This window comes from Alexandromys fortis, unplaced genomic scaffold, assembly GCF_014885135.2.
Source record: "Alexandromys fortis isolate MF-2015 unplaced genomic scaffold, M_Fortis_MF-2015_v1.1 scaffold_3, whole genome shotgun sequence".
In the NCBI taxonomy this organism is placed as follows: domain Eukaryota; kingdom Metazoa; phylum Chordata; class Mammalia; order Rodentia; family Cricetidae; genus Alexandromys; species Alexandromys fortis.
Genome location: NW_026067909.1, coordinates 18,271,533 through 18,298,080, shown reverse-complemented (window position 1 = coordinate 18,298,080; position 26,548 = coordinate 18,271,533). Strand labels below are relative to the sequence as shown.

Genomic DNA, 26,548 nt, shown 5'->3' with positions numbered 1-26,548 from the left:
GGGACGTTGGCAGTGCTCAGAGGAGTACTTCTGGCTGAAAAATAAAACTCCGGCAGCCCTAAACCCGAGTATCTCGGCAGAGAGAGAGAGAGAGAGAGAGAGAGAGAGAGAGAGAGAGAGAGAGAGAGTTCACATGTGGAGAGTCAGTTGTCTCTTCTGGGCATTAAACTCTGGTCATCTGACTTAGCAGCAAGTACCTTTACCCACTGAGCCATTTCACCAGCCCAAGCAACAGCAACAACCACTACTACAGATAGGACAATTCTTTCTTGTGTCGTGCAGGAGTCTGCTTTGCATTGTGGACTAATCAGTAGCAATCCTGCCACCACATACTAGATGGCAGTAGAAGTCCCTTAGTTGTGACAAGTGTATTCAGACATTAGCAGGATAGCACCCCTAGCTGAGAACCACTGCTCAAGAAAGGAGAGCAAAGACAATGGGAAGAGGGAACCCTAGTGTGAACGACATGGACACAGTGGGGACAAGGGACATCATGTCTGCAGTAACAGAGGAGCCTGAATGCCCTATGATAGCCCCATCTGGCGCTCCTCCCGGCCTCCCCTTTGGGTAAGGGGAAACATTAGTCAAATATAGATCTATCTCCATACCCACAAGACCTCATAAAGTTAAGATAGCATCATCCATCTAACTTTTTTATTTTATTTTATTTTTTAAAAAATAAAAACAATTTTTTTTCATTTTACATACCAATCCCAGTTCCTTCTCCCTCCACCTTCTCCCCTACCCCACTTCCCATCCACTCCTTGAGAGGACAAGACACATTGCTTTGGGGAAGGTCCAAGGCCCTCCCTACTATATCTGAGCTGAGCAAGGTATCCATCCAAAGAGAATGGGTTCCCAAAAAACCAGTACAAGCAGTAGGGAATAAATCCTGGTGCCACTGCCAGTGGCCCCACAGTCTGCCCCAGCCATGCAACTGTCACCCATATTCAGAGGGACTAGTTTGGTCCTCTGCTGGTTCCTTCCCAGTCCGGCTGGAGTTAGTGAGTTCAGGTAAGCTGTTTCAATGGGTGTCCCAATCACGGTCTTGACCTCTTTGCTCATATTCTCACCAATAGAGGCAATACCATTTTTACTGATAAATCTGTAACTTATATTTACCTTGACCACTCCAGTCTGAGACTAAGTGTGAGGCCATTTTGACAGTAACTCTGGTGTTGCTGGCTCTGACCCCTGACAGCTGCAGAGGCTTCTGTCCTCCGGTAGCCTGCTCTCAAATGCACACATGCATGGATGTGAGTCCACATCCATGCATACGCAAACAAACATACATTTTTAAATGTATGTACACATGAGTGTTTTGTATGTGTGTAACACACGCATATGTGTGTGCCTTACAGACATAGATGCATGTGTGCATATATACATACACACTGTTACATGCACACAGGCATGCATCCACACATATACCCATAATTCCACCATTCAGGAGGTTGAGGTACAAGGACCACATATTTGAGAGGAGAATGGGCTTACACATTGGGACCTCACCTCAAAAAAAATAAAGAACAAGAGCCAAGAACTGACTGACCTACTGAACCTCTTCTACATTTTTTTTGTCTTCATTTTGTCTTTTTGAAACAAAGTCTCATGTAGACCAGGCCTGCCTGAAGTTCACTATGTACCCAAGGATGATTTAAATTCTTGGTGTTCCTGCCTCTGACCTCTAAATTCTGGGGTTACGAGTATGGTGCCTCCATCACTGAACTATCTTCTGTCTGTCTGTCTATCTGAGTCTTAACCTTACCCTATAGCCCTAGGCTGGCCTGGATCTCATGCTAGCCCCATTTCAACCCCTCAAATGCTGGAATTACAGACATGAGCCCACACATGCGACGTGACCAGCTGCCCCACTATGCTGCCACCGTGACTTTTCCGTCACTGTACCCTAGAACTGTGAGCCAAAAATTCCCCTCTTTCTTCATGTGCTTTGTGAAGAACTTTACCACAGCAGGGAGGAGAGTAAGGAATTCAACCCCTTTCAAATACTTCACCCATCTTGTGAGCCACCATTCATGATAAACTCTCCCCCTGGAATTCTTAGGCCGCTGTCAACCCCACCACCACTAAGTAATAACAACCAGAGCCAGGCACCTCCCTTCTCCCACCCAGCCCAGGGCCTCTCTGCAGCTCCTGCCCACTCTGACTCACACCAGCCCTCACCAACCACATGAATTCAGCCTTCCCTTGATGCCTACGCCAGGACCACACTTCCCCTCCCTCTCTTCCTACCCGCTACCATAATTTCCCAAGGAACGATCCAGACCCTGGCATGAAGATAGCCAGAAGCTCTTGTTTAAAATGCTCTGACAGTGAAACAGGCCAGACCCAAGGCGAACTGTGCGTGCACCTTCTGAGGTGACTCAGATAGTTCGCTGGGGAGAGATAGAAGGGTGGCTGCAGGGGCTCAGGCAGGGGGATTGGGAAGGGAGTGTTTCACAGGGATGTGCAATGGAGACCAAGTTTTAGCTGGAGAGGACGGGTTTGTAGAGATGACGGTGACAGCAAACGTGAGTATATTTAAACCACGTAAGAAGCATTTGTTAATGTGTCACCTTCTGAGCGTGATGGCCCTAACTCCGGCACTTGTGGCCATCCTCAGACCCTGTCTAAAACAATAAGGGAGCAGTAACTTCAGCCAGCTACCAAACCCACCAGGCCTCACTTCCCTTATCTGTAAAGTGGACACAGCACCTTCTTCTCGGGGATCTTCTGAGGGTTGCATGAGATATAGGTTCCCCAAAAAAAGTAAGTTTGAAAGCTTTTAATTCCAGGCACTCAGGAAGCAGAGTCGTGCAGCTCTCTAAGAGTTTGGGGCCAGCCTGGCCTACACAGAGAGTTCCAGCACATAGAGACCCTGTTCACGATAGATAGATAGATAGATAGATAGATAGATAGATAGATAGATAGATAGATAGATAGATAGACAGATAGATAATCAGACCACGAACACTTACTGAACACTTGCCAGGGGGTCCAGGGGTTGAAGCAAGAGCAGACAGAAGCTGACCTGATATCCCAGGTGCTCATATACAGCAGGAGGGTCCTCTCTGCCATACTCAAGTGACTGAAAAGCTACCTGCCAGAGAGGAACTCGCCAGAGGTAAGCAGGGTCCTGACCTCAGAGGCTGAGGTTAGAGTCTGACAGAGTGGGGTGGGTGAGAAAGGACACTGTCAGACATGACATGGAAGAGATAGGTAGACAAGGGAGATCTCTGAGGACTTAACCCTGAGAGATCCTAATCAAACCCAGGGTTCAGTTATCTGAGCTAGCAATGGCTGTTCTGAGACCTGGGCATTCCTAACCAGAGACTAGCTCAGAAAAAGGCCCAGAGACCTTGATATATTTGAGGAAGAAAACAGAAGGCTAAGGTTGGCATGTGATGGGAATGTACACTGGGAAACTTGCTGTTTTACTGGGTGTGAGGGCGGGAGAGTGCTCTTAATCCAGGAGGCCTTCAAACATCAGCAGCCCGGGCAGAAGCCTCTTCTCACAGGAATTTCTCTCCAGAGACACTGTTATCTTAAGAGGAGAGGGTACGTGGTCTCCTTATCTTTTCCTTCATCCTCTGTCTCCCATGGATCTTGGAGGCTGTCTTCCATCACCCTCTTCTTGTCAGCCAAGCCTGAAGGCCTGCAAGGGTGGGCTGAGCCCCTGAGCTCTGCCCACAGTAAGACCAGACACTTCTTCCGCTGCTAGCTACTCATACTCACCCCAGCCACACCCTCAACGAAACCCAGGACCCAAGCAATCAGTTCTCTCTCACTTACCCACATACCTCAGAGAACACGATTGAAAAACAGCATCTTAGGCTACAGTGTAGCTTAGGGGTAGAGTGCTTGCCTAGTACATTCCAGGCCCTAAGCTCCACCGAGAGAGAGAGAGAGAGAGAGAGAGAGAGAGAGAGAGAGAGAGAGAGAGAGAGAGAGACTAATGGAGGAAAAGAAAAAGGAAGGGAAAGGAGAGAGAGGGAAAGTAAAACAAGAAAAAAGAGGTAAGAGAAAGAATATTTATGTTTCTCCGTGTGTTAATGTACTTGAATGGTTTGTCTGCATGTATGAATATATGTGTACCATAGACTTGAAGTGCCTGTGGAAGCCAGAAGAGAGTATAGGATCTCCATAACAAACAATTGTTAGGAGCCACGTGGATACTGAGAACGGAACCCCAGTCCTCTGTGAGAGCAGTGCTCTTAGCCACTGTGCCATCTCTGTAGCCACAAACGGAGTAATATCAACTAGTTTTGTACTTTTTTTTTTTGAATCACTGTGGATTGATCCCAGAGCCTCATGCATGCTAGACACGAACACCCTCCAGGCCTTCCCCACTTTTTTATTTTATTTTTTTGAGACAGAGTCTTACTATGTAAACCAGGCTGGCCAGAGGTCTTAGAGAGTCACCTGCCTCCATCTCCTGAATGCTAGGAATAAAGATGTACAGCATGCCCAACTTAGAAAATGGCTTTTGCTGGGGCTGAATAGCAGAGTGCTTGCCTGATGTGGAGAAAACCTTCATTGATATACCAGTACAGGTGAAGGGACAGCTCAGTTGGTAAAAACACTTGTTAGGTGTGGTGGTTTGAACAGGAGTGGCCCCCATAGGCTCACAAATGAATGCTTAGATATGAGGGAGTGGTACTACTTGAGAAGGATTATGAGCTGTGGCCTTGTTGGAGGAAGTGTGTCACAGGGGAGTGGGCTTTGAGGTTTCTAAAACCCAAGCCAGACCCAGTGTCGCACTCTCTCTTCCCGCTGCCTGCAGATCTGAGTACAGAACTCTCAGCTACTTTTCCAGCACCATATCTGCCTGGGTGCTACCATGCTCCCCTCCATGATGACAATGGACTAAACCTCTGAAACTGTAAGCAAGCCCATTTAAATGCTTTCTTTTATAAGAGTGGCCTTGGTCATGGCAAGCATGAGGACATTAGTTCGTGATGGCCGGCATTCATAACCCCAGAGCTGGGGAGGCAGAGGCAGCTGAATCACAAGCTCCGAGTCAATTAGAGACTAGCCCCCAAAACAACAAAGTGGGTGACCCCTCAGGAACAACACCCAAGATTGGCTGTGGCCTCCAGCCACAGGCTCATGCACAAGTGCACACACACAAAATAAATCATCTTAAATCCCCACACACAACAACTAATCTTTTACATTTGTTTTTCTTCTTTTAATTTTCCCTAGTTGACCTCTACAATTGGCAGTGCTTAGAAAGGGCACATATTGTTACAAGAATCACTGGAAGGCTGGGCTTCTTGGCTCCTGCCTGTAATCAGCACTCAGGAGACTGAGGCAGGAGGATCTGGAATTCAAGGACAGCCTGGCTTATGTAATGGAACTTTGTCACACAAAATAATAAAATAAAAAGAACGAATCACATTAAAATGACCCTTCCTGGGACTCTTGACCCACAAGTACCTCTCTCCCGTTGACACAGTTAAAGATCACAGAGTACCTACTTTGGCACTCACTGGAATAAGGTCATTGCGCAATTTTTTAAGGGCTTTATTTTTTTTCTCAAGAGTTCCACAACTTGTATAGTTCGGGGTCTACAAGTGGTGAATGTGCTGGGAGATTACCTAAACATTTTTGTCAGGCCAACATTTTTGCCTCTGGTACAAGAAAGGTTGGAAGGTTGCCAGGCTGCTCAGAACACTTTTATTAAGATGTTTCTCTAAGAGCCTGTCATCATGCAGAGGGGAACTGCGTGGACAAGGAACAGGCCTCTACTCAGAGGCCTAGTGCCTTCCACTCCCTTCTTCCACTGTGTGTGAGCCAGGTAAGGCACGACATCAAAACCATCTTTCCAGAACCGGCTGGGAAACTGGGTGATGAAGTTTGGGAGCAGCTCTGCCCCTTTCACCTACTACACTGTGCAGTTTTGTTCTCAGAAACAGTGCAAAATGGCTTTGGGGAATATGGGTATCTCACCTCCTTTGGACTTCAGTGAAAGACTTGGCTGGTTCCAAGGAGCTGGAATGCAGGGGAGAGGTGGATAAGGTGCCAGGTGCTTCTTATGGTTTGATAATGCCAGGTTGGAGGATGGCATTCCCTTTCCCAGCCTCCCACCATGGCTAGTTCCTAGCAGGAGAGCAGAAGTCGGGCTTGGAAACCTCACCCAAACCCTGCTTCCTGCCTGCCAAGGAGGTCAGTCCTCTGAACTCTACAGGGCTTGCTGGGGAAAGCATGCTAGACCCAGCGCCAGCAGTCCTGGGCGGTGAGAGCGCCCGCCAAACTAACCTCTCCTCCTGTCAAAGCCCCTCTGTGGCTGATAGTTTCAAGGTGGGAGAAAGTGGAGCGTGGGGATTAGATTAAGTCACTAGTCACCACAGAGTTCATTCCACATCAACTCTGAGGCTTGTCAGGCAAACTTCGGCTCAGCACAAAAGGGCCTGGCCCTTTCTGAATGGGCTCTGAACTCTGAAGCCCTGACCTTTGTCCTCAAGCCAGGCCTTCTTTCCTGAGCTCTCTGCTATGCAAGGAATTCTGCTGCAATGTAAAAAACAAAAACTCTCCCTAGATCTGCTGCTTTCTGATCGGACCAAGTCAGAAATACTCATGTAGAGGAAGGCTCCTTGCCTGAACACTGGCCCACTGAGACTGACGTCTTTCCCCTTCCCCCAAAGCCCTGCGGGTGCCTTGATGCTTAAGGAGATGTGACCCACACAGGAAACTCTAGCAGCTGGGATAGCCTCCAGGCTGACCTTCCACCAGGAGCTAAGCTGAATTGGGAAGAAAGGTGACGAGGTTTCCTTCTGCATCATTCTAGAGTAAACCCCCAGTGCTGCCTTCCTACCCCCATGTTTCCAACCCTCTGACCTACATTGGACCCTCAAACCTCCAGAGATTCACTTGCAAGACGCTTCAAAGACTGTACCCCATTCATCAAAAAAGCCCTCTGCGTACATGTTAAAACTTTTTCTATTTCTCTATTTTTTTAATTGAGAGAGAGGAATGTGTGTGTGTTATATGGGGTGTGGGTGTGTCAACGCTCAGGTGTGGAGGCTGGAGGACACCTTCATGGAAGTGGTTCCCTCCTTCCCACATTTACACATGTTCAAGGCTCCAACTCAGGTCACTAGGCCTGTGTGGCAAATGCTTTCCCCTACAGAGCCATCTTGCTGATCTTGATCCTGGTTTAGTTTCTCTTTTTGAAATAGTTTCACAGTACGGTCCAGGATGGCCTGGCACTCACTGCATAGCTGTGCCAGCTACTTTTATGCCAACTTGACACAAGCTAGTGTCCTCCAGTGAGGAGGAAGCCTCAAGAGAGAAAATGTTTTCACAAGGCTGAGTTATAGGCAAGCCTATAAAGGATTTTCTTAGTGATCAATGAGGGAGGGCCCAGCCCATTGTGAGTGGTACCATCCCCAGGCTGGTGGTCCTGGGGTCTATAAAGCAGGCTGAGCAAGCCATGGGGAGTCAACCAGTAAGCGGCATTCTTCCGTGGCCTCTGTATCGGCCCCTGCCTCCAGGTTCCTGCCCTGTGAGTTCCTGTCCTGACTTCCTTCAGTGATGAACAGTGATGTGGAAAGTTTCCCTTTCCTCACTGAGTTGATTTTGGTCAATAAAAACCCTAAGACAAAATAGCCCAATCTAACCTCATACTTACAACAATCCTCCTGCCTCAACAACCCTCCAAGTTCTTGGATTACAGATGTGAGCTATCACACTGGGTAAGATTTTTCCCCCAAGATAGGGTCTCTCTACATAGCCCTGGCTGACGGGGGGTCAACAAAGCAGGCTGAGAAACAGATGGGGAGTAGGCCAGTAAGAAGAACCCTTCCATGGCCTCTGCATCAGCCCCTGCTTCCAGGTTCCTGTGTAGGCAAGGCCAGTCTGGAACCCACAGCAATCCTCCTGTTTCAGCCTTTCAAGCACCGGGAGTACAGAAGTGCTTTACCATGCCCAGTAGGCAAGATCATTCATGATCTGTTCTCCCCTCCCTGCCTCTTCATCTTCCCCACCACTCACCAGCACCCTTTTCCAGGTGGGGTCACTTTCCTATTCCTATTTGCATCTGCCTCTGTCTCTGAGCCATCATTCAAATTGTCCCCATGATGTAAAACCTAGAACCTTCTTCAAGGTCCAGCTTGCCTTCTTCATAAATCTTCATCAAGGCCACAAAACAAAATAAGTAAGAGAAAAGACTTTGGAGCTGCCCAGTCTAGGTTCAACTGCTGGCTTTTGGGAAAATTATTTAAGTTTTTGAGACAATACTTTTTAAAGCAATAGCTTCCTCTGAATGTGTGGAATATGCAGAATGACCTGCTCCTTCCTGTTTGCATTTAACCCCTAAGAGACTTGAGAAAAGGCAGAGACAAACTGTTCAGAACATGAAGACTTGTTATGTCCTAAGACTCATTATCTGCAGTTTAACACCTCAGAGACATTTAGAAGTACCATAATTTTTACACCAAGAAACACTGCGTGAAGAGTAGCCCAACCAGAGCTGGAGATTTCAGCTAGCATCTGCCCCTCCTAAAAGTGATCTGCACCCAAATTACAGGAGACCCCCAAAATCCCAGAGTCATGGGGTCACTAGTTGATAAGAGCAACCATTCTGCCTGTTCTTTAAGAAGCTGTCAGAACTTCTGGTTTGCCAAAAGAATGCTATAGGCTCAAGAATCAACCCTTTCACAGCTCAGGACCACCCAGGAGTCAGGGGCGGCTCAACCTCACCAGGTTGACATCAAGAGGGACCAGCCAGCTCTGAAATTCTGCCCTCTGTCAGAGATCTGCATGCTATGTTCTCTGCAGCATCAGGTCAAGGAAACGCAGCTCAGAAGAAGCTGTCAGGACTCACGACCGTCTGTAACTCCAGTCCCAGGGGGATCCAGCGCCCTCTTCAGATCTCTACAGGGTACTAGGCACGCACGTGTCACACAGACTTCCAAGGAGGCAAAACATTCAAACACATAAAATTTTAAAAATAAATAAAGCAAGAAATAAATCCATAAAAGCAGTTGTTGGGTGAGGTACACTCTTTGCTAGCTTGTGTGAAGCCCTGGGCTCCACCCTCAGCACCAAAGGATGGGGAGGGGAAGCTGCAATTAGCTATCTATAGCATGATGAGTTCATTACTAGACCCCATCTGGCTGACTGGTGACAAAGCCAAGGATGAATAGGAGGTACTCAATTCGTCTCTGTTCAGGTCCCAACTCTTTTTTTTTTAATATTTTATTTATTTATTATGTATACAATATTCTGTCTGTGTGTATGCCTGCAGGCCAGAAGAGGGCACCAGACCTCATTACAGATGGTCGTGAGCCACCATGTGGTTGCTGGGAATTGAACTCAGGACCTTTGGAAGAGCAGGCAGTGCTCTTAACCTCTGAGCCATCTCTCCAGCCCCAGGTCCCAACTCTTGACACTCAAGGGCAAGTTGCAGCCACATGAGGGCTCGGTTTGTGCAGCCAGCGCCTACGGCTGATAACACCTCCTGCACTCATTTTTGATGAAAGCATTTCCGTAGCACCTGAAGCAGAGGAAGCACTCAGATCATTTCACCACCCTGAAAATGTTGACTGGATGCCCACTAAATGACAGGTCCCGTCCTCAGAGTGCCAGGTGCACAACTATCAACAACAAACATACTCTCTTGAGGGAGGAAGGGAGGGAGGGAGGGAGGGAGGGAGGGAGGGAGGGAGGGAGGGAGGGAGAGAGAGAGAAGAGAATGGATGCATGGATGGATGGAAGGATGACCATGGTATACCTGAAGACAGGGGAGGGAGAACTTGTTAGCTATGTAAGGAATGTTAGAGGTCTCTCTAGTGAGGTGATGTTTACTGAGAGAAGAACTTATCAAACAAAAGGACATTCCAGGCATAGCTCATAGCAAGAAGTTGGATTGCCAGGTCAAAGAACATCAAAGGATCAAGGGATGGAAAGTAGGAGCTGGACACTATGCAGCCTTAGACCATGGCTAGCCCTTGAGCTGTGTATGCTTCCCAGTGAGAGGGAGAGCTACAGAAAGTTCTAAGTGGCAAATGACATAATTTTTTGAGGTATGTAGCCTAGGCTGACCTGATTTGTCTGATGTTTTGAAAGAATCAATCTTGTTGGTACACTATTAAAAGACCAGAAAGGAAGACAGACCAGTTAGGAAACAGCGACCATAATGCAGGTGAGATCTGTGGCTCAAATCAGGGACGTTGTGGTAGTCACAGAAAAGTGACTGCATTATAAATGGTGAAGATGGGACGACGGGGATTGCTAATGGCGTATCAGATGCAGCAACGGGCTCAGGACCTTGTTCATCTGAACAAGCTGATGCTTATGAAGGTAAAGTCTGTGAGCCACAGCGGTAGAGAGTGGGGGTGGTAAAAAGAACTTTCCTAGCAAGTGCTCAGACGTCTCCTGATTTATAAAGCACAAAAGCGAGGGACCACATCCCTAAGTTCCACTACTGACTACACACCCAAGAGAAGTGGAAGCAGGGTTGACGAGATGGCTCAGCCAGTAAAAGGAGATTGCTACTGGGTCCAACCACCTGAATTCAGTCCTCCAGACTCACACAGTGGAAGGTGAGCGCCAGCTCCCAGAGGTTGTCCTCTGATCTCCACTGGCACATTTCCACACATTTGAAAAAATTATTTTAAGACAGAAACTCACTATGTAGCCCTGGATAGCTTGGAACTTGCTGTGTAGACCAGGCTGACCTCTTACTCACAGAGATCTACCTGCCTCTGCCTTCTGAGTACTGGGATTAGAGGTGTGCACCATCATACCCAGTAGTAAATGTAATTTTTGACTGGAAGAGATACTCATTCATCAGTGTTCATAGCAGAAAAAGGTAAAAAGCATCCCAAATGTTCATCAATAGATGAACAGACAAACAACATGAAATCAATACTATTAATATTGAACAGTGATTACCTTCTGACAAATGCTGTAACACTGAGGACATTATTCTAAGAACAGATCGTTTAGAGTCTCTTATATTAGGTACTTGGAGTCACGGGATTCATAGACTCACAGCAAGGAAGGTAGTCTCGAGGAGCTGGGTAAAGGAAATGGGGAGTTGGTGGTTATAGCGTTTGAGCTGTGGAAGACGGGAAGAGTTCTGGGGGCTGCGCATGGTGAGGATCACACAAGAACAGGAAGGCATTTAATGCCACTGAAGTGAACATCACAAAAATCATAAAACCAGGGGCTGGAGAGATGGTTCAGAGGTTAAAATCACTGACTACTCTTCCGGTAGACCCAGGTTCAATTCCCAGCACCCACAAGGCAACTTACAAGTGTCTGTAACTCTTCTGGCCTCCAAGGGCATCAGGCACACAGATAGTACACATAGAAGCAGACGCACACGGGAGCTCGCTCTCTCTCTCTCTTTCTCTCTCTCTCTCAAATAAATAAATCTTTAAAAAAAAGAAGCAGAATAAATTGTAAGCCAGACCTAGTGTCCCAGCCACTCAGGAGGCTAAGACAGAAGGATTCACAATCTGTCTGGGCTACAAAATGAGTTCAAATTAGTGGAACCCTGTCTCAAAATAAAAAGTTAAAGACAGGACTTGAGAGCTGGAATAAAGTGCTTGCCTAGCATGCACAGAGTCAATGACCACCAATAAATAAACCAGACGTGAGGATTCATGCTATAACCCCAGCATTCAGAAGGTAGAGGCAAGAGGATCAGGAGTTCAAGGCCAGCCTTGCCAATAACCTCAGGTCACCATCAGCTACAAAATGAGATCAAGGCCAGTCTGAATTCCAAGAGACCTTTTCAAATAGATAAATAATATATAAACAGGAAGAAGAAGAAAGAAAAAGGAAAAAAGAAGAGAGGCAGGGTATGTAACTCAATGATAGAATGCTTGCCTGGCAACTGCAAGGCCCTGGGTTCAGTCACTCATAGTGAAAACAATCAGGTTAAAATGGTTTTGTTGTTTTTAAAACGTTTACCAAGGTCACAGTGTGAGTATGACTCAGGAACTTAAATATAAAATGAACTGGGTGTGGCAGCGCATGCCCGCCTGTAATCCTAGTACTCAGGAGGTGGAGGCAGGAGGATCACAAGCTCCAAGCCAACCTGAGCTGCACAGGAAGACCCCGCCCCTGTTTAAAAATAAATAAACAGAAAGAAAAAGCAAACAAACTTTAGCGCGCCCAGGGTTACAACAACTGAAACCGGACTGGAGCCCAGGCAGCCTCAGGTCTGTCCCTTGCCCTTGAAGCAGGACAGTCAGGGCTGCAGCAGCACCGCTGCGGCTGCGTGGGCTGCATTTGGAGCTTCCACGCCCCAACATCTCACCCTCGAAATGTCTATTAGCCTTGAAGCCACAGACTGACCAGGCAGAGAATCACAAGGCTCTCAAGGTCTAGAAGTGGCTCCATGGACTGACTTGCTACTCTTTTGCCAAAATAACTGACCACAGCTGACCAAACGCAAGCTCTCTTCTATGCAAGCTGGTTTTCAGATCTCAGAGAAATGCCAAAATCTCTTTGTGATCTGGAAGCAAATGGCAGGGCAGGTAAGGCTGATTTCTGGAATCCAAAAGAAGCCGTGTTTACACAAATATCCAGCTTCCAAGTCCAAAAGAGAGAGGACACATAAGCTATTCTCTTCCTTTGTTTGAGGCTATGAGAGAGAGACAGAGACAGAGAGAGACAGATAGAGAGGGAGGGAGGGAGGGAGGGAGGGAGGGAGGGAGGGAGGGGGGGGGGGGGGGGGGGGAGGGAGGGAGGGAGGATGTGTCTGGGACAGTGTGTGTGAGAGTATGTGTGTTTGCTACAGTGTGTGAGTGTGTGTGTGAGTGTGTGTGTTTGCTACAGTGTGTGAGTGTGTGTGTGAGTGTGAGTGTGTGTGTATTTGAGACAGTCCTGGTATGTATATACCCAAGGCTTGCCTTTGAACTTGTTTGTAACCCAGATAGGCCTTGAATTCATAGCAATCCTTTTGCCTAATGAACATCGCTACTTTCCTTATTTGGTTGTTGTTTATTTGAGTTTTGTTTTTGAGATAGGCTCTTGATAGATAGCCCAGGCTGACACATAGGTACTTGCTATATAAACCAGGATAACCTAGAACCTGCAGCAATCCTCCTGTCTCTGCCTTCCCAGTCCTGGAAGTTTAATGATAACCCCACGCCCAGCGCAAATCAGTTTCTAAGGAAGCATCCATGATCAAGTGAGAGAGACATCCCTATGAAGGTAAGCGCAACCCTCTTCCTGTAGCTTCAGTCAAAGCACATGGGGCTGATGAGATGGACCAGAGGGTAAAGGCAATAACTTCCAACTTGGCTTAGGACCTGACTTTGATCCCTGAATCCCACGTGGTGGGAGGAGAGAACTGACTCACACTTGTCCAGGATTTGGGTCGTTTGAGGACAGGGATCTAATACTAAACCCCTTTAAATCCCAGGATACTTAATCAATGATGAAATAAACTGAAGAAGAAACAAACACCTTCTTAGGAAGGCAGATACCACAAGAAATCAAACTCGCTCCCAAGAGCAAGAGGGTAGCATGAGCTCCAGGAAGCCAGCCAGAGGCTCTTGCCATCTTTTGCTCATTTTGTTTACCAGGCATTCTTTGCAGACCCTCCCCCCACCCAGCATATAGTCCAGCAGTGTGGGAATTGATGCAAATTTGCCCAGGAACCTTGGGAAACACAGAGTCTTGGAGACTCAGGTGGGCCAGGATGGGGGGAAAGAATCATCAAAAACTCAGAGCATAGGTTGTTGGGAAAACATGAATTCCTAACTACTAGAGAGGCTAAGGCAGGAGGACTAAAAGTTCCAGGATAACCAGGACAACTTAATGAGATCCTATCTCAAAAGAAAAAAATAACAAGAGGGCTGGGGGCTGTGGACCAGCAGCAGAAGGCTTATCTCATGTACACAAGATCCTACATTCAATCCCCAGTACTGATAAAAATAAAAGGCAAACCAACTAACAAAAAGGCAAGGTATTGGAAGAATGTCATGAAGCCCAGATGTGTGGCCCAGCCTCATGGCTTGGGTACCTGTGAGCACTCCAGCATGACTGGAATGTAAGACTCCCTGTGGGAATAAGGGGGCACTGAGACAGAAACTGGATCACAAGCCACCCTGAGTGTTAAGGACATGAACTTTACCCTGAAAGTCATGAGGAGCCATTGGAGAACCTCAAGAAAGAACAACTTGATATGATTGTGTATGTGTGTGTGTGTTTGTTTTAGATGGACACTCTTTGAGCTCACTCTGGCATGGAAGAAAAATACTTAAGACAGGAAGACAGGAGGTGTCTGCAGGCAGCAGTGAAAACCTCAGCCATCAGAGATGTCAAGGATGTGGGCAACCTGTGGTGACCAGAAATTAGCACAGAAATCAGGAGGGTGGGGGCGACAGCAGGAGGAGATAGAGTACAATGCTGGGCACCCCAGAGGTACAAGCTTGGAGCTTGGGGGAGTAGGCTGGCTTGGGATTCAGTGGGGCCCCCAATGTTATCCGGAGTCCAGAGTGGGGGGGAGAGTGATGGAACCTCAAGATTAATCCATAAATCCATGGGGGAAGTCTGCCATTTGTGAGCTTATAGGAAAAGAGGGTTGTCGTGGAACATGTCCTCTGTACATGATGTGACCAGCACTCATATGTAGACCAGCTGGCCTTGCACACACTGAGATCTACCTGCCTCTGCCTCTAAGTGCTGGGATTAAAGGTTCATACCATTTTCCTTGGCCCTGTTGTGGTCTTGAAAACAAAGTAGCTGTGATTATTCACAGGAAACACTCACAAGAGAGGGCCATCCGTAGTGCTCCCTTGAAGCAGGAGGGCTGAGACCTGCTCTCTGCCATGCAGCCCCAGCTGCACGCAGTCTTGAGAGGTGTCAGAATATGTAAGAGGTGGAAGGGTGACGGAAGAGACTCCAAGGGGCATAGTGATCCACACCTCTAAACCCAGCACTTGGGAGGATCTCAAGTTGAAGACCAGCCTGAGTTACATTATGAGTTTAGGGACAGTTTGGACTACGGAGTAATACCTTCTATCATAAATAGTAAAAACCAAAACATGGGGACTGGAGAGATGGATCAATTAAAAGAATTTGCTGTTCTTGCTGAGGACCTGGGCTCAGTTCCCAGCACTCACGTTGGGCCACTTACAACCAGCTCTAACTCTTGCTCCAGGAGATCCAACACCTCTGTCCACCAGTACCTGTACTCAAATACCCATACCCACACAGACACATAACATAATTAAAAACAAGAAAAATATTTTTAAAGGATGAAGGAGAGAAGGTTTTGAATTTCTGCACTCCGGCATCCCGAGCCGGCTCCTTCCCAGCCGGGCATCCACAGCCCCAGAAGTCAGGGCATCTGCTGGTGCTTTCCTGAGCCTTCTCATGCAGACACCATGCCACTCTAACATGAAGGCTGTCATTGTCCCCGTCCCCACCACTTCTCTCACCTGTATCTGGGGTGGGGACTGAAGCTGCCCCAGCTTTATTGATGGCTTCCTTGGGTTGATTCCCGTCATTGCAGTCCAGGGCTGAAGGCTGTGCTGTGCCCTGATGATAAGGATAAAGATGATTATAGAGTCACTCAGCACCATCCCGTGGGTTAACATTTCTCAGATATATACAGCAGGGATGTACGGAACATCAGAGAAAACACCTTTCCCAAACTACTCCCCACACCTCCCCGGCCAGCCGTACCCTTGCCTGAAGCTCTGGCTACCGAGAAGACAGCAGAAGACCCTACGCTCACAGTCACAGAAATTTCATACAAAGGGGACACTGTCTCCGGTCCGTCAATCACCAGATCTAGTCCCTCTCCTCAAGGGCTTCACAGGGGCAGAAGGAGAGAAACAAGACACAGTTCAACACTGTGAACCATGTGTAAGAAGGAGTTTGTGTTGGACCAGCAAGCTGGTCATTCTCTCTGTCCAGCTCTAAGCTCGATGTCATGGAACATACAATCAGTGGGCTGGACTCCACAAGGCTGTTCTCCTGAAGACTTGGGAGGTAGATCTCCAATCCAGGGGTCGTCTCTATCCTATCACAAAGGAAAGCCCACATTGCTTTGGGATTTCCTAGCTATAGCCAGAGTCCATCTGACCGCAACATGGAAGTCAACTCACATGGAGAACTTAGCTGCCAGCCGTGGCTTCAATAGGCTACTCTTTCCCTGCCGTTCTAGAAAAATATTTTAGAGATTCATTTATTTATTTGTGTCTGGTCTATGTAAGTATATGCACACAGGTAGAGATGCAAGCTTGTGCACACTCAGGAAGGACCGCAGGGCTGCTGGGCATCCTTTTCTATCATTCTCTGCCTTCTACTTTTGAGGCAAGATCTCTTCCTGAACGTGGGCTGTTCATTTTCTCAGCTGTGCTGGTAGTCACACGAAGTGTGGCTTGGATTATTCTGTTGCCATTCGGTTGTTTTTGTTTTTAACTAACTAGAAAAACATCAGTGCTGGGGTTACAGGCATTTGCAGGGACACCTGGCTCCTTATATGTGTGCTGAGATCAGAACACTAGTATTGGAGAGCAAATACTCGTAACCCCCGAGGCATCTCCCCAATCCTTCATCCTATGAAATTTCTCTTACACTGGTCATCTGAGCACACAGGAGGTAGAGGCACAAGGATCAGGACTTCAAGGTCATCTTTGGCTACACAGCCAGTTTGAGGCAGCCTGGGCTATATAAAACCATGTCTCTTAACTGCTGAGCCATCATCTCTCCAGCGCATAAAACCATGTCTCAAAATAACACAGAGGTTGGAGACACCTCAGTGGTTAAGATCACTTGTTTTTTCTGAGGCTCTGGGTTCCGTTCACAGCACTCATATAAAGCATCACACTGCCTATAAGTTCAGTTTTAGGGGATCCAAGCCCTCATCTGGCCTCCTTGGGCACCAGTCACGCATATTGTGCACATACATACATTCAGGCAAAACACTTGAATGCATAAAAGTAAATAAATAAATCCTTTGCTCACCTTCCTAGACCTGGATGAAGGGGGGAGGACTTGGACTTCCCACAGGGCAGAGAACTCTGAGTGCGCGGGGGGGTGGAGAGGGAGGGGGAGGGGAACTGGGGGGAATGGGAGGGAAATGGGAGGAGGGGAAGAGGTGGAAATTTTTAATAAATTAAAAAAAAGAACACAAAAAATAAATAAATCCTTACATCTTTTTAAACGCAAAACTTTATTTTTAAAAAAAAGGAAAAGAAAAATTAAATTATTCTCTCTCAAAAGAAAACTAACGTAGAGGTTGATGAATGGGATGAGCTGAGGCCCTGCACTCCAAGTGTCTGTCTCACCTGACTTGCAAGTCCTCCCCACAGATGGGCTCTCTGCCCTGTCCCAGTTTGTGAAGCCACTTAAACTTTTCCTAACCATAAACAATTAGCGCATTCTTCACGACACTTTCCCTATCGCCTAGAACAACAGGCTGCATCCCAGAGCCTCACACGGGGCCTGGGCACTGTGGAAATACTTGTGACTTGGAGGAATGACAAATGAATGAATGGATGGATGGATGGATGGATGAATTATTAAAATGCTCTTTCCACTAAATGTTTCCATCTCTCTTTAAGACTTATGGCGTCCGAGCTGGAAAGGTGGCTTAATGGGCTGGAGAAGATGAGGAGAACCTGCCACTCTTGCAGGGGACCAGAGTGTGGTCCCTAGCACACACATCTGGCAGCTCATAATCATTTGTATCTCCAGTTCCGGGGATTTGACACCCTCTTCTGGGTTCCATGGGCCCTGTATTCATGTAGTGCACATGCACACATGCAGGCACTTATACATACACAGAAAACAAAAATAAACAAATCTTGTTTTAAATGGCATGAAACATCCAAGGCTCTTAAAAAGCCGCGCATAGGTTAGTCCCATCACACTGATTCTTTATTCCACGTTTCCAAAATTCCTGAAAGATTAGTCAGATATGAAATATTTCCCAAAAAAAACACAATCACGGCTTTCCCAGAAAAAGTTTGGTTGGATAAGTGTTTGATAACTGTTTCTTTTCTTTCCATTTGTTCAGTTCTCAGTTACAAAATGCATCTCCGAAGAAGTCCAAATAACCACAGAAGAAAGGAATGCTTTTCCCTTTCAGCAGCAACAATGAAATAATACGGCAAACACATTAGCACGGACCATGTGCCAAGCGAGGCCAAATCGTTTTCATTCACATGTTAACCCCTTCCAGCTCTGGAGACTTGCTATGTAATCATGAGGCAGCTCACAACCACCCGAAATTCCAGGCCAAGGGTCCTACTCCTCTTCTGACTTCCCCAGGCCCTTGCATGCATAGGTGCGCAGACATATACTCAGGCACACACACATAAAATAATAATTTTTAAATTGTTTTTATTGAGCTATATATTTTCTCTGCTATCTTCCCTTTCTCCTCTCTCCCCTTCCGTCCTCTCCCATGATCCCCACACTCCCAATTTATGCACAAGACCTTGTGTTTTTCTACTTCCCATGTGGATTAGATAAGTAAAGAATTTGTTAAATATGTGAAGAGGTAGAGAGGATGCTCAGTGGTTAGAACTCTTGCTGTGCAAGAGTGAGGACCTGAGTTCAGATCCCTAGAAACCCACATAAGTGGCAGATAGGCATGGCGGCCTGTCTGTGATCCCAGTCTCAGAAGGCAGCAATGGGGAAACTTCGAACAAGCTGGCTAACAAGACTAACCATGGACATCAAGCTCTGGGCTTGCTTGAGAGACCCTGGCTTAATAAGGTTGAAGGTCAGGCCTGCACACACCACACATGCATACCCATATACATGTGTTTGCACACATACAAAGACATGCATTCGTGCACGTTCACATCACGCACACATACACACACAATTGGTAAAGGGGGGGAGGGGTATTGCATGGAGTTTCCAGCCAGTCAGCGGTGTGGTAGTGCATGCTTGTAATCTCAGCACTCAGGAGGCGGGGGCAGGCAGATCAGGAATTTAAAACAAACTTCATCTACATAAGTTCTTGTCTCGAAAAGAAAAATAACGTGGAGTTTATGGTACAACCTTGAGGAAGGCGAGCTGTTTAGAAGAGCTACCTGGGGAGATAAAGCAGGCCTGAAGACAAGATAAAGCAGAAGTGGGCTCTGGCCATCTCGTGGTGGCCACAGAGAGAGGAAGAGATGGTAGGGGCTTCAGGCTTTAGTGCGAATGTGTAGCATCAGTCTGGCCTCCCACGAAACAGTCTCCAAGTCTGCTCCAAGCAGCTGTGCAAGCTAAGGAATCTTCAGCCTCACTACTCTTTTGCCATTCCCCAACCTTCGGGAGGGACTGAGAATGGGTGGCCAAGCTCTGGTCTGTTAGAAATGTCTTATGAGAAGGCCCTACCTGCAAGAGAACACCTAGAATGAGGATGACCAAGGGGGAAGAGAGGACAGAGAGTTAGACGTGAGAGGAAAGGAAGTGGAACAAGCCACAAACAGAGAGAAGAGAAGGAGTTCATGCAGTGGCCAACTGTTTGGCCAAGCATCTGCCCTCATAAGCCATCAGGTCCCAGACCAAGGCCCATCCAATCCTCACAGTGCTGAAAATCTACGTAGCAAAGCCTGCTGGTACCCAGGCCCTTGCTTCTGGCCATCCTGTTCCCCGCTAGGCCATCTAGCTTCAAACTTTACTTCCTATCTTAACAAACAGAACAGGGACAGGAGTAGGCAAAATGGACTGTGCTGGGGCCCGATATTAAAAAGTGGAACTGAGCTTACCCAACAGATTAAACATGGTTTAATTGAACCCATATTACTTAAAGGGAGAAGATTAATGGAATCATGCATCCCAGACCAACTGCACCCAAGAGAGGGATGGCAAAGAGAAAGCCATGGAAACAAGACAGATGGCTCCATGATGGTGAAATTGCAGACACCCTTGACAATCTAGTAGAGGAGATATTTCTGGCTAGAGCAACCTGTCCTGAAGCTCTCAAATCACACACTTCACAGGCTTTGGTTGCCCCACCTAAGCCTGGCCTAGCCAGCTTCCTTGAGTGTGGGTTCACACGGGTACTGCAAGGCTGGCGTAATCTGATTGGCCTGGAGACCCGTGATTGCTAGGGAAGAGAGTTTCATGAATGCAACGAATCAGGTTTGAACCTGTTCCTCTCATTCCTACGTGCAGGTCCTTGTATAGACCCGTCTGATCAGCCAGTCTGATTGCTCCAGGGAGTTGCAAAATCCAGGTCGGTTTTAGATTGCTAAAGCTGGCTGACCACACTGGATAACAAATTAAAGAATTATCTTGGAGTCATTTGTTTCCCCTTTGAGATAAAAGAATCAATGGTGAGATTCCTGACTTCCCATTGCCCTAGTAAATAATCTTTTTATCTCAGTTTTAGCCAGCAGAAGCTTAATCTCTGTGGAAGGGGAACCCCACAGAAGAACTGGAAATGCTAGGCCGGCACAAATCCACAGACCAGTCATTTCTTAAAGACGAGGTTTCTTGTATACACACAGGTTGGTGTTGAACTGTCTATGCAGCTGAGGATGACTTGAATTACAGGTATGCACCTCCACTCTGTCCGGTTTATATAGTAAAGTGTTAGGAATTGAACCCAGGATATCGTGCATGGTAGGCAGTCGCTCTACCAACAGAACTACATCCCCAGGCCTCAAGATTGTTTTTAGAAGAACTTTGTACCAACCTGAGAAACATAAACATATGTTTGGGAGACCACAAATATTTTTCTACACTCATATGCCAGCATGTCATAGCCAAATGCCTCCTAGCAAAAAACGCAGGATTTTGTCTCATTCTGCAGTGGTCTACACTGGCAACCTGGCCACTGTCGTGTGTTTGGCAGGCTCCAAGAGAACTGGAGGGCAGGCAAGGGGAAGGAACAATCAGTTGTAATAAAGGCAAGGCCAGCCATCACTTCCTCGGAGAAACGCATTCTGGGAATCAGAAAACTCAGGAGGAAGAAAGAGTGAGAGGGCAGGAAGATGGGAGGGCAGGGAGAACAAATAAAGGTGTTTCATTTTAATGTCTTAATAGAACAAAACCTGAGGCTGGGGTGATGGCTTGGTGGGCAACAGCACTTGCTTCACGAGCATGAGGGGCTGCGCTGAAATGTGCAGCCCACGTGTAAAACCCTGCGTGTCCACGCTCACCTGTAACCCCAGCATGGTCAGGAGCAGAGACGGCATTGCTGGGGCTTCCCTGGCTGCCAGTCGAGCTCCAGGTTCAGGGAGAGACTGTCTCAAGGGCATATGGCAGAGAGTGACGGCGGGACACTAGATGTCCTCATCTGGCCTCCACATATGTCACACCTCACCAATGTATGTTGCATACATGACACACTCATATACTACATACATTTACACATACATGCATACACACAGTGGGGAAAATAAAATTTTAAAAAATATACACAAATTTTGAGTGCCACTCAGAATTTCATCTCACTGAAAGATGCACGCGCACACCTTTGATTCCAGCACTTGCGGGCCAGAGGAAGACAGATTTCTGTGAGTTCAACACCAACCTGGTGTACAAAGTGAGTTCCAGGACAGGCAGAGCTGTTACACAGAGAAACCCTATCTCAAAAAAAAAAGAAATATTCACGTGTATGTGTGTGTGCATTCGTATGTTGAAACAAGGTCTTACTATGTAGAACAACATGGCCTTGAATTCATGATTCTTCTACCTCTATCTCCCAAGCAGTGGATTTATAAGCCTTGGGCACTATACCCAGATATTTATTAGGGTGTGTGTGTGTGTGTGTGTGTGTGTGTGTGTGTGTGTGTGTGCTTGTTGTTGTTATTGTTTTGGTTCTTTTTGGGGTTTTCATTTGTGTTGTTCTTTCCTCTTTGGGGGTCTGCCAGCCAGCTCCCGAACAAACACATGAAAGCTTATTCTTATGTATGCCTAACCTTAGCTTTCCTTATTTCTAGTCAGCTTTTCTTACATTATTCTATCTTTGGGGCTTTTTACCTTTTTATATACTTTTTTCTGTTTTTTTCTCCATGGCTTGCTGTATACCTGGGTGACTGGCCCCTGATATCCTCCTCTCCTTTTTCTCTTCCTCTCTTTTTCTCCTTCTATTTATTCTCTCTGCCTGCCAGCCCTGCCTATCCCTCTCCCTCATAGCTATTGGCCATTTAGCTTTTTATTAGACCAATCGGGTGTTTTAGGCAGGCAAAGTGACACAGCTTCATAAATGCAACATAAAAGAATGTAACACATCTTTGCATCATTAGACAGATGTTCCACAGCATAAGCAAATGTAACACATCTTCAACTAATATTCCACAGCAGGGGTGAGAGATAGCTCAGTGGTTAGGAACAATTACTACTCTTTTACAAAATCTGAATTTGGTTTCTAGCACTCACATCAGGCAGCTCACAACTACCTGAAATTCCTGGTTCAGGAAATCCAATACCTCTTCTGGCCTACACAGGCATTCCAGTGCAAGTGAGCACATACACACACTCACATACACAATTTAATTTTTTGAAGGGATTGTTCTGTTTTAAATATGTATTTATTTTAATGTATATGAGTAGTTTACCTGCATATATGTCTGCATACCATGTGCATACCTGGTACCCTCAGAGGCCAAAAGAGGGGATCTGATCCCCTGGCCTTACAGATGGCTATGAGTCATGATGTGGGTTCTGGCAACTGAACCTGGATCCTCTCCATCTCTCCAGCCCCTGTCATGTTTGGAGACAGGGTCTTGCTTTGTTGCTCAAGCTTGTCTTAAACTCCTGGCATCAAATAATCCTCCTGCCTCAACCTTCCAAGTAGCTGGAGCTACAGATGCATACCACCATTATAGCTTGTTTTGTTGTTGCTGTTGTTGTTGTTTTTAGAGGGAGGTGACATTGAGCCGGGGTCTCACTACAAAGCTCTAGTTGTCCTGGAACTTTTGATGTATACAAAGCTGACCTTGAATTCACAGAGATCTGCCTTCCTCTCACTCAACAGTGCTAGGATTAAAGGCATGTGCCACGATCCCTGACTCTATTTTTTCTTTTAATAGTTGGTTAAAAAAAATGAAAATAATGGAAGAGCAACAGAAAAATCCAAACCACACTTCGCTAACTGAGCCACGAGCAGCATGTCAGAGGCCTGCCAGTACTTCGCTAACTGGGCCACTAGCAGCATGTCAGATGCCTGCCGTACTTTGGGACCCAGCTGATGACTGTCTTCCACCCGCCCTTCTCCCGTGGCAGACCTTCCCACCTTCTCAGACCTTAGGCCCTCGCTCCCTGTGTCTCCAAGCTTCTCCCTGACCTCCTTTCTACCCACTCGCCTCTCTGGAAGCTAGGCTAGTGCACATCTGAGGGGGGGCACCAAACAGACTGTAGACTGTGCATTCCTGACCACAGCTGAATTCACACTCCCGCAGCTCAAGGGAAGCAGCTGGCCTGCAAAAAGCTCAACGATAACTCTGAGAAGAAGAAAAGGAAAACAGCCATCCTGGTGTTTGTTTTTCAGCTTCTCTTTGTATGTATTTGTTCTCATTCTGGATCTAGGAAAATACCTCCAAGACTACGCCGCAAGGGACAGACGGGGAAACAGGTGTATACGCGGCTGAGGGGACATGTGTGCAGTAATAAGATAGGGACTTGGTGGCTGTTAGAGTTTCTGCCATGTGCTGGGTGCCACGAGCCATGTGCTTGGCACTATGCCAGAGATAAAATGGTAAACAAGAATGCAGCATCAGCTGGGCAGTGGTAGCACACGCCTTTAATCACAGCACTCTGGGGACAGAGGCAGGCAGATCTCTGAGTTTGAGGCCAGTCTGATCTACAGAGCAAGCTTCAGGACAGCCAGAGTTACACACAGAAACCCTGTCTTGAAAAAAACGAAAAGAAAAAAAGAAAAAGGAACGCAGCATCCCTCCAAGCTGGCAACCTGATGGGGGAGGCAGACTGCCAAACTCTGTCACTGATAACTGAATATAAGCAGCACTGAACAGGAAACCAGAGTGACAAGAGCACACAGAATAGTTGGGGAAGATAGAGGAGCCAGGGCAGGCTTCCAGAGGGAAAGGTCCCTGAAGCTGAAACCCCAAGGTTATGAGAGAAGAGAAGCTTGCACCAAAGCCGGGCGGCTCGAGAGTGCAGGTTAAGAATGCTGGAACAAGCCGGGCGGTGGTGGCGTACGCCTTTAATCCCAGCACTTGGGAGGCAGAGGCAGGTGGATCTCTGTGGGTTCGAGGCCAGCCTGGTCTACAAGAGCTAGTTCCAGGACGGGCTCCAAAGCTACAGAGAAACCCTGTCTCGAAAAACCAAAAAAAAAAAAAAGAATGCTGGAACAAGCTGAGAGTGACTGGCAAGGCTATTCTGAAGGTTGCCAAAACTGACAACTATCACAATAAAAAGTAGGGGGAATCTGGGGGCCAAGGGTTCCCTGGGTCCTGACTAGGTATGGGCAAGCTGAGGCGCCTCTATAAGGCTTGCTTCTCTGCATAAGTCAACAGACAAGCTGCCCCACTACAGCATTCTCATCTGCTCTTTTGTTTTTGTTTTTCGAGACAGGGTCTCACTATATAACCCTGCCTGTCCTGGAACTTGCTGTGTAGATCAGGCTGGCCCCAAACTTCCAGAGCGCCACCTCCCTCTGCCTCCAGAGTACTAGGATTAAAGTGTGTGCTACCATACCCCACTAAGTTTTTTTTTAATTGGTATGTATGTGTCTGTGTGAGTATATGCCACATGAGTTCAGGTACTCAAGGAGGCCAGAAAAGGGGGTCAGATCCCCTGGACCCTGAGTTGCAGATGGATGTTAGCCACTGAATGTTGGTGCTGGACCAATCTTGGGTCCTCAAGAACAGCAGGAGTCACTCTTGGCCAACGAGCCATCTCTCCAGCCACCCTATCCCCCTCCCCCCCCCCCATGCAACTTTTAAATCTTCCTAGTGAGTATTAAGCAAGTGCTCGAAAATCCACCCCAGCCTACAAGTTCAACCCACTGTCAGGGCACAGCGAATAGGAGACAAGCCGCAACTCCCGTGTTTTTTCCTGTGCTCGCTCCTGAGACCAGCAAAGCCTATCAAAGGTTCTCCGTGGTTATATAACAAGAACACAGCAAGTGACACACAGGATCCAACCACTTCCCCTCTGGAAACAACGACAGGGAGGGTTAGCAGGACAGGCAGTACAGGCTTTGTACCTGGGCGGTTGGCAGGGTCTGGAGCAGCCATCCAGGGCAGGCGTCTGGCCCATCCAAAGTGCTTACTTCCTTCTGATAACCAGCGATCTGTTATTTCCCACTTGCCAGGGCAGTAATTACTTCAAACAAAGAGCAGTAACCAAAAACAGTACTTAAAAGGAGTGGGGTTTTTTTTTCCTCCAGAAGAGATCCGCAGCTCAGTTAGAACAAAAATAGATAAATAAAAACCTTAGTTCAAAGCTTTAATTTGTCTGTTAGATATGATTCGAAAGGCAAAATAATTTGAGGGGAAAACATGGTATGCAAACAGATAAAAAGCAAACGCCTCCCCCACCGCCAGGCCCCACCCCTGCTGCAAATGTGCCTGAAGTTTAGTCAACCTGAGCTACCTTCCTCCTACAGTTGAAATCCCTAGAATTTATTTTCGAGGAATTTCGACAATTCAAATCGACTGCCTCCGCTCTCTCACCTGACTTCCCTATCTGCCTGAAGGGCCCACTTGAAATTCAAGTGGCAAGCCAAACTCGCAGGCTTACAAATAGAAAATGTCCCGTCATTCTTCTCCCCCTGGCTTTTCACATTCCAGCCCCCCCCCCCACACAGTCTGGCTGTGTGAGCTAGGGGACAGAGCACCAGCTGCCTGGCAGCTATGTACCCCAGAAGAGACCACACACCCAGGAAAAGCACAGAGCCGGCCACACTGCACTGGCTGAACAAGCTCAATGCTTTCCATTTGGGGTCTAAGGTCTCCTTGGTAGGGAGGGGACCAAACGCACATACTGCAATCCAGTGTGACTTCAGCTGGGCAATGAGAGCTGTCAGACTCTAGGAGATGGGTCTTAAACCGTCACCAAGGGCAGCCCACCCCTTCTTGAATAGCCCAGGATATTACTGGGAGGATGACCTTGAATTTCAGATTCTCCTGCCTCCATTTCCTGAGTGCTGGCTGGGACTTCAGATGTGTGCCTCCACCCCAGGCTTGTGATACGGTGAGCCCAGGACTTCATGCATGCTACATCCCCAGGCCACACACGAGTCCTATTTTTACTATTATTTGTCTGTATTTGTACGTGTGTACATGTTTATTCATGAGTGCATGTGCATGTGGGTACAAGTCTATGCTCACGCACGTGAAGGCCAGCGGTCAAAGTCTTTTCTAACTATCTTTAGGTCTTCAGTCTTTTCTATCTTTCTCTAACTATCTCTGCCTTGTCTCTTATTTGACATTGCTCACCAACTGGCTGCTGTCAGGCCAGAGAGCTCTGGGGAGTCCTCTGTCCCCACCCCCATCCTCACTGATAGGGTTACAGACTGGAAGGCCATGCCCACCTCTTACCTGGATTCTGGACAGCAGAATTAAATGCATGAGCGGCAGGCACTCAGGTCGTGAGCTCGCTCCTCAGCCCCACAGCCCTCTTTTTAAATACCAACATTCAAAAGTGTAAGCCGAAG

At 47.2% G+C, this 26,548-nt stretch overlaps 2 long non-coding RNA genes across 2 annotated transcripts in view; one reads left to right on the top strand and one right to left on the bottom strand.

The window, feature by feature from the left end:
• The window catches only part of LOC126498844 (uncharacterized), a 48,853-nt gene extending 23,143 nt beyond the window's left edge, over positions 1–25,710 (bottom strand). Inside the window, exons 1-2 of the long non-coding RNA XR_007590912.1 lie at positions 25,097–25,710; positions 15,408–15,507 (exon numbers count right to left, since the gene is read on the bottom strand). This is a non-coding gene — a long non-coding RNA (uncharacterized lncRNA). The remainder of the gene's footprint in view (positions 1–15,407; positions 15,508–25,096) is intronic.
• Positions 12,134–14,673, top strand: LOC126498845 (uncharacterized). Its single transcript, XR_007590913.1, has 3 exons — positions 12,134–12,494; positions 13,084–13,173; positions 14,183–14,673. It is a non-coding gene; the product is annotated as an uncharacterized lncRNA (long non-coding RNA).
• Positions 25,711–26,548: the final 838 nt, after the last annotated feature.